This window comes from Aplidium turbinatum, chromosome 17, assembly GCF_918807975.1.
Source record: "Aplidium turbinatum chromosome 17, kaAplTurb1.1, whole genome shotgun sequence".
Classification (NCBI taxonomy): domain Eukaryota; kingdom Metazoa; phylum Chordata; class Ascidiacea; order Aplousobranchia; family Polyclinidae; genus Aplidium; species Aplidium turbinatum.
This window is the reverse complement of record NC_137488.1, coordinates 15,284,987-15,291,035: the sequence shown is the minus strand read 5'-3', so window position 1 is coordinate 15,291,035 and position 6,049 is coordinate 15,284,987. Positions and strand designations below refer to the sequence as shown.

At 35.0% G+C, this 6,049-nt stretch overlaps 1 long non-coding RNA gene across 1 annotated transcript; it reads right to left on the bottom strand.

Moving 5' to 3' along the window:
* Nucleotides 1-2,639: 2,639 nt before the first annotated feature.
* On the bottom strand, nt 2,640-3,136 carry LOC145786451 (uncharacterized). The gene is made up of 2 exons (XR_014291296.1): nt 3,069-3,136; nt 2,640-2,996 (listed from the first exon to the last, which is right to left on the bottom strand). It is a non-coding gene; the product is annotated as an uncharacterized LOC145786451 (long non-coding RNA).
* Between the last annotated feature and the right edge of the window lie 2,913 nt (nt 3,137-6,049).

Sequence of the window (6,049 nt, the reverse complement as noted above, 5' to 3'; positions counted from 1 at the left end):
ACATGCAAAATTATTTCAACATTACGATGACTGGTGAGCAAATATTTGACTTGACGTAACGTTTGGACGCATAACACAGCGTGAGCTTGCTGTGTAATTTGTTAAAACTTTTCGTCTACATTTCCCTTCTACTGCAAAAGACTTTCACTTTAAGAACAAATACTATTCTACAAAATAATATCAAATCAAAACTCACTGCAGTAGCCTAAATAGGCTACTACTAGCTGGATGTTATGCTTATGCTGCATCAATCTCTTACACCACATTTTCTGACCAAGCGTTTCAAACCGAATTAATCTGGGTACCGTACGCTTGTAAAAAATATCCTGAAAACTGTAGATTTTGTTCTCTGTGCTGTTAAACCTTCAATTGATTGATTGGTCTTTAATGATGTTATGGTTTTATTTATTGTCGCTCTACAACTGGTACAAGGTCTTTTAGCGACAAGGCTCATTTTAAATTCTATATCAGGTTTACGAGGTCATCACATTATTACTACTCGACCTATTCTCGCTGCGTTGTGGCTTGTGCAACAAATAACACAATTGGTGCCGTTTTTAAAGTCTTCGGTTTGACCCGACTTGGAATCGATCTCGGATATACCAGCACCAGAGCCGAAGGCGATAACCACTCGGCCACTGAGCTGGTAATTGCTCATTAACTATTTCTTCTCACTGAAATACACAAAATGTTTTCGTGTAAGTTCGTATATTAATTTGTTGTCAAAAAAAGCAAATCACTTGCGCACAGGTGGCACCAAGTTTCCCAGGTAGCAAAATTAGTCATTTTTGCATCAACGTCTGCAGACGTTGAATCGTTGAATGCAAAAGTGACGGATTGTGTTGGCTGGGTGTTTAGAAATTTGTTGCAGCGGTTAATTAATAGTTTCATGAAAGATTCCAGCGCATATAGATTGCTATAACAAGATTTCAGTTTTAGGTCGCAACGGACTGGACGTTATGAAGGTTGCAAAATGATTCATTTATAAATAAAATGTAGCCTATTCCAAATCACTTTCTAAATACAACTTAGGCCTAAAGCTAAGTAAAGATTTCAGTGCAAGGACTCCAGAAGTTTGAGTATTCCATTGCTGAAACTCGGATGACAATTGAATACGTGAATTTAAAAAGGTTCCAACTTCCACTGACGTTTGTGAGATAAATGCGTTTTAATTATATTGGCGATTTGCTTTTGTGGTGGAATTTCGATAATGATTGCATGCTTAGATAAAGCTGTAGGACGAATTTGTCTGAAAATTTTACTAATTGAAAATTCTATGAAAAAATTGAAGCCCGATTGCTGGAGATGGGGCCTTCTTAAAATGAATGGAAATATTGACAAAGTTTTTTCTGTGTGTTATTAGGCTTGAAAAATGTGCCTTTTTATCATGCATCACTTAGCAGACATTGAAAGAAGTCGAAATAGCCCAAGAAGTTAAATTGAAAAAGGCTCTTTTGAATTCACGTATTTAATTGTAACCAACCAAACGGTGCCAGTGACACGACAATAATGTTCCTTTTTCATTTTACAAGTAAAACTACTCGACCATTTATTTGACGTTTTCACCTTTGATATCCCAATAAACTACGTCATAAATCTTTCTAAGTCCTTTTCTGGTCAGAGATAAAAAGAATTGAGACAAAGACTATTGCTAATTACAATCTAATCTAACCCGCCTCATGCGCCTACTAGTCCGCCTACTAATCTGCCTATCTAATCCGCCTACAAATCCGGTCATGCGCAGTACGTTTGTCATCCGTATTACAATTTTTATCATCCACACAAGTGCGTAGGCTACCATCCCTTGTGTTGAAAAGCACTGTGCTGGACAATTGTAACGTAGCGTCATAACGTCACGTAATTACCTACAATATACGCAACGCTACGCAAATATAATGCAGCATCATAACGAAAAGTAATACAGTTTATCATCAATATTTAGTGGATTTTACAGTCACATGCTCAGCTCGCTGTAGGTTTGAAAAACTTCTGAAGTCATTTTTCATAGCCTATACGCCACGTAAAAAAGATCTTCTGAGACTGCGCTGTAGATACTTTTCAACCAAGGACATTAACTTACTGTGCATTTTTTGATAAATCAACACAACAGATAAAATAATTCACGGAACATAATTTAATTGAGGATGTGCATACAGCAGTACCTGTGTGAAAACATTATAAGAAGCTAAAATATTGAAAATGTAGAAATGAACACTTAAAAGTACAATATAAATAACCTAAAACAAGCAGCAACAAGGAAAATGGCAAACCGAAGACTACATAAAAGTCCATTCAATGTCCATGAAAAACACGCAATCAGAAATGAAATTATCAAAGAAAGGGCAAGCATTATACTGTATAATCAGGAACTAGCAAGACATTCAAGCAGGAAATGTGTTAATCATTGGCTAAGGTTAGTGACCAATGAATTTGCTCAAATGCAATAGAAGGGAGCCAAAACCGAAGATGATAATATGAGATTGAAAACATTGATAACACTTGAAAGGTGAAAAACGATATTCGAAATGGCATGAAAGAATGAATAGAGGCCGTCCGATACTGTGGCATGGGTTGTTGATGATGATCGTGAATTCAAACAAAGCACCAATAACAAGTAAACAAATAAACATACATATAGAAAACTAAAATCATACAATTTTATGAGAATATGTGATTAAAGAAATATTTACAAACGCCGATTTAACGATATGCAATCATGGAATCATAACTTTTTTGAAATTTTAGCTGTTATTGCTCGTTTGAGACCATTTCGCAATCACATATCATATCATGTTGCACATCACGACAAATTGGCTGTAGAAAATCAGCACTGGATGAAGCTTTAGACACTTTGTATTCTCATACTGTGTAAAGAGTGAAATTGGAACTTCGTAGGCAGATGACTTTTGATGATCATGATTTCCGTTATTGAAAACAACTTCATACGTAGGAGCCAGGAACTCTTGCACCATCTTGTGAAGTAGCATGTACTGCTTCTGAGCAAAATGAAGATCAAAGGTTCATTTAAGAAAGTGAATCGGTTTACACTTCAGAAATTTGGGTTTTACCTCATTTTCAACCATCCCCATCCTCTGCATTCTAATTTGATAAACAATTCCAAAAATATCGACGGTTGAGTGTTTTGCAAATACTGCATTATGTGATCAGTTGCTATGTAGCTTCCTGTTCTTCCTGAACCAGCGCTGAAAAAAAATCAAATTATGTTTCTTGAAACAACATGTGTTTTTAACAGGAGTTCTTTGAATTGCATAAAATGATTGTAAAATAAGTAGGCTAATAAAATCTCGACTAGTAGAAAAAAGAAGAAAATGAAAAAACACAATTTTTAAAAGATAAATAATTGCATTCATTGACAAACAATGTTTAACCTTGAATGAACAATCAAAGGTCCATTTTTGTCCACATCGCTATCAACACAACGTCCTACGAAGCGAGCAAACGAAGCGAGCGGTCACAGTAATGTTATAAAGTATTTTGCATTGGAAGCTAAGTTAGAAACAGTCGCTGTAGTTCCGTTTATGGTTGAGGTACAACCACTTGGAATACAAACAACTTCATAGCTTTGAATGCCTTCAGCTCCTCCTTCAAGATCTGGTGCCATCCAACTGATGCTTGCAGTTAAACTTGAATTTGCTTCCGTGAGTTGAATATTCGTTGGTTGAGAAATTGCTGGGTCAGGAAAGAAAAGCAACGATAACAAGCAATATCGTACTTGTTTGAAAACCTATCTACAATAAATTTCAAGTTTGACTTGAATTTGACTGAACTTAGAAAAGAAATAATGCAAAACTCACAAAAAAAGTTTTATTCAAACTATGCAACTGTAATTAACTTCTTAGACGTCTTGCCAAGTTTAACCTAACATCAACATGTTTGATCTAAATTTCAAAAGCGATAATACACTTTTACTATAGGCGGCTTCTTTTTTACTAAACATAAGAAAAAAAATTGTTTAAATGGTTACAGACTTGATTATAGTCCACACACGGTGATAAAGTAGTACAGCTAGTAGTGGGCACTTTCAAAAGAAGGATTGGGCTATTCATAAAAACCTAGTTGCGATGAGACATTGCCTCAGTGTCTCTTCCTTACCGTTGTACATTAAATTGAACTTGCCACCGTTAGTGTAAATAGGAACTTGCCACTTATATTTATGATGCTCGTCGAATAGCTTAGGCCTACATCTCTAATAGACTGTCTTTCCTAGTTTGAGTATAGTGATTCTGGATCCAGAGTTATGACGTCAAATAGAACCTGCTGATATCTCACTCCCTGTTAAAAACTTGTTATGACCAACTCTGATATTTGTACGATTAGAAACTTCCTTTTGTTGTTTCGAATAGGTCAAATTCATTCTGAAGACAAGTTATTGAAGAGAATCATCGAAAAGTGTTTTTTTAACAATCAACCACCTTTTATTAACCATCATTAAATACTCTACCACCATCAACTCTTTAAATAACCAGTAATTGTTTTAATCGATTTTCTAAAACACTTTAAAATTAGTTTATACAGTCACGGTACCAAATTGTGTGTTGACCAATGTTTCAACATAACTATGGAATATTACATTTAAACATTTATCGACAATCAAATAATATCGTATTGGATTGTTTTGCTACTACATCACGTACAAGTCAGAAATGTTTCTGCATCCGATGCTTCGCCAAGACCCTCATCGTTTCTTGCTTCAACGGTGAAACTATATTCTGTGTTCGATTGTAAGTTGTCAATAGTTATTGAGAGTCCATCAATGTTATCTTCAAAACCCAATGTTCCATCAGTTGATGTCCAATTGACTCTGTAAGTTTTCAAAGCTGAACCTTCGTTGGCAACCTCCATCCATTGCAAAGTAATTGAAGTTGCTGTTGTTCTATCAACGTTGAACGATGGATAGTTAGATTTTCTTGGTACTGTAAATAACAAACAAGATTAATCTAAGGATTCACAACCAAGGTCAAATTGACTCTGCAGTTCTGATTTTCTTATAAACCTGCTTGTGGAATAACTTTAATTGCTCAGGTTTCCTTATATTTTTGATAATTTTTTTTTGCAATTTTTCAGTATTTTTTGTTACATAATGCTGTATTTGGTCTGAGAGAAAGGAAGTTTTGCATTGCTAGCTGGAGAATGCACGACCAGTAAGATGCATCAGAAGACTTTGAATTAGTTTCAACAATTTCTACTTATAAAAAAAATAAAGAGCCCAAAATGTAGATACTAAACTTGTCTTTCAGAAAAACGCGTTGAAAACTAGACTGTGTTCATCTTCAATACTATTGAATGAATGAAATTGATCATAATGATTCATCTTCAATTGACGATAACAAATCATAACGATGTGTTGACAGCATGTAAATTATTTTTTTCGGAGTATCAAATATAGGCGGAACTTTTAATAAATTGTTTTAAGTAACAAACTAACAATATCATTTCGTATTTTTAATGCCGATATATAGCATGTTTACTTTCGCATATACTTAAAATTGTCGAAATAACTGAAATAGGCCGTTTTCTAGTACAGGGTGTCTCACAAAACTTTTACCCGTATAACCTTGCATAACTTTGTCAATTTTATTGCTTTTTTCATTTTTTTTTCAGATTTCACTAAATTACCCCATAACAAATTTAGATCTGCAAGGATGAAGTACAGCAAGGAAGAGAAAATTTTCTGTGTGACTTTATATTTGGAGTCAAAATCGTACAAAAAAGTGCAGTCACAATTCAGACAAAAGTATGACTTCAACAAATTTCCATCAAAACCACTCGTTTTTTATTGGGTCAAAAAGTTTCAAGCTACTGGATCACTTCACAACAACCAGACAATGCCTACAACACCAAAAAATGGGAGAAAAAAGACAGCTAGGACTCCAGAGAACATTGCTGCAGTTAGGGACTCCGTTGGGAGAAGTCCAAAGAAATCGATCCGTAAACGGGCCCAAATGCTTGGTCTGACCCGGTCCTCTGTACAGAGGATTCTGGAGGAAGATTTGAAACTCTATCCATACAGGATCCAGATAAAGCATAA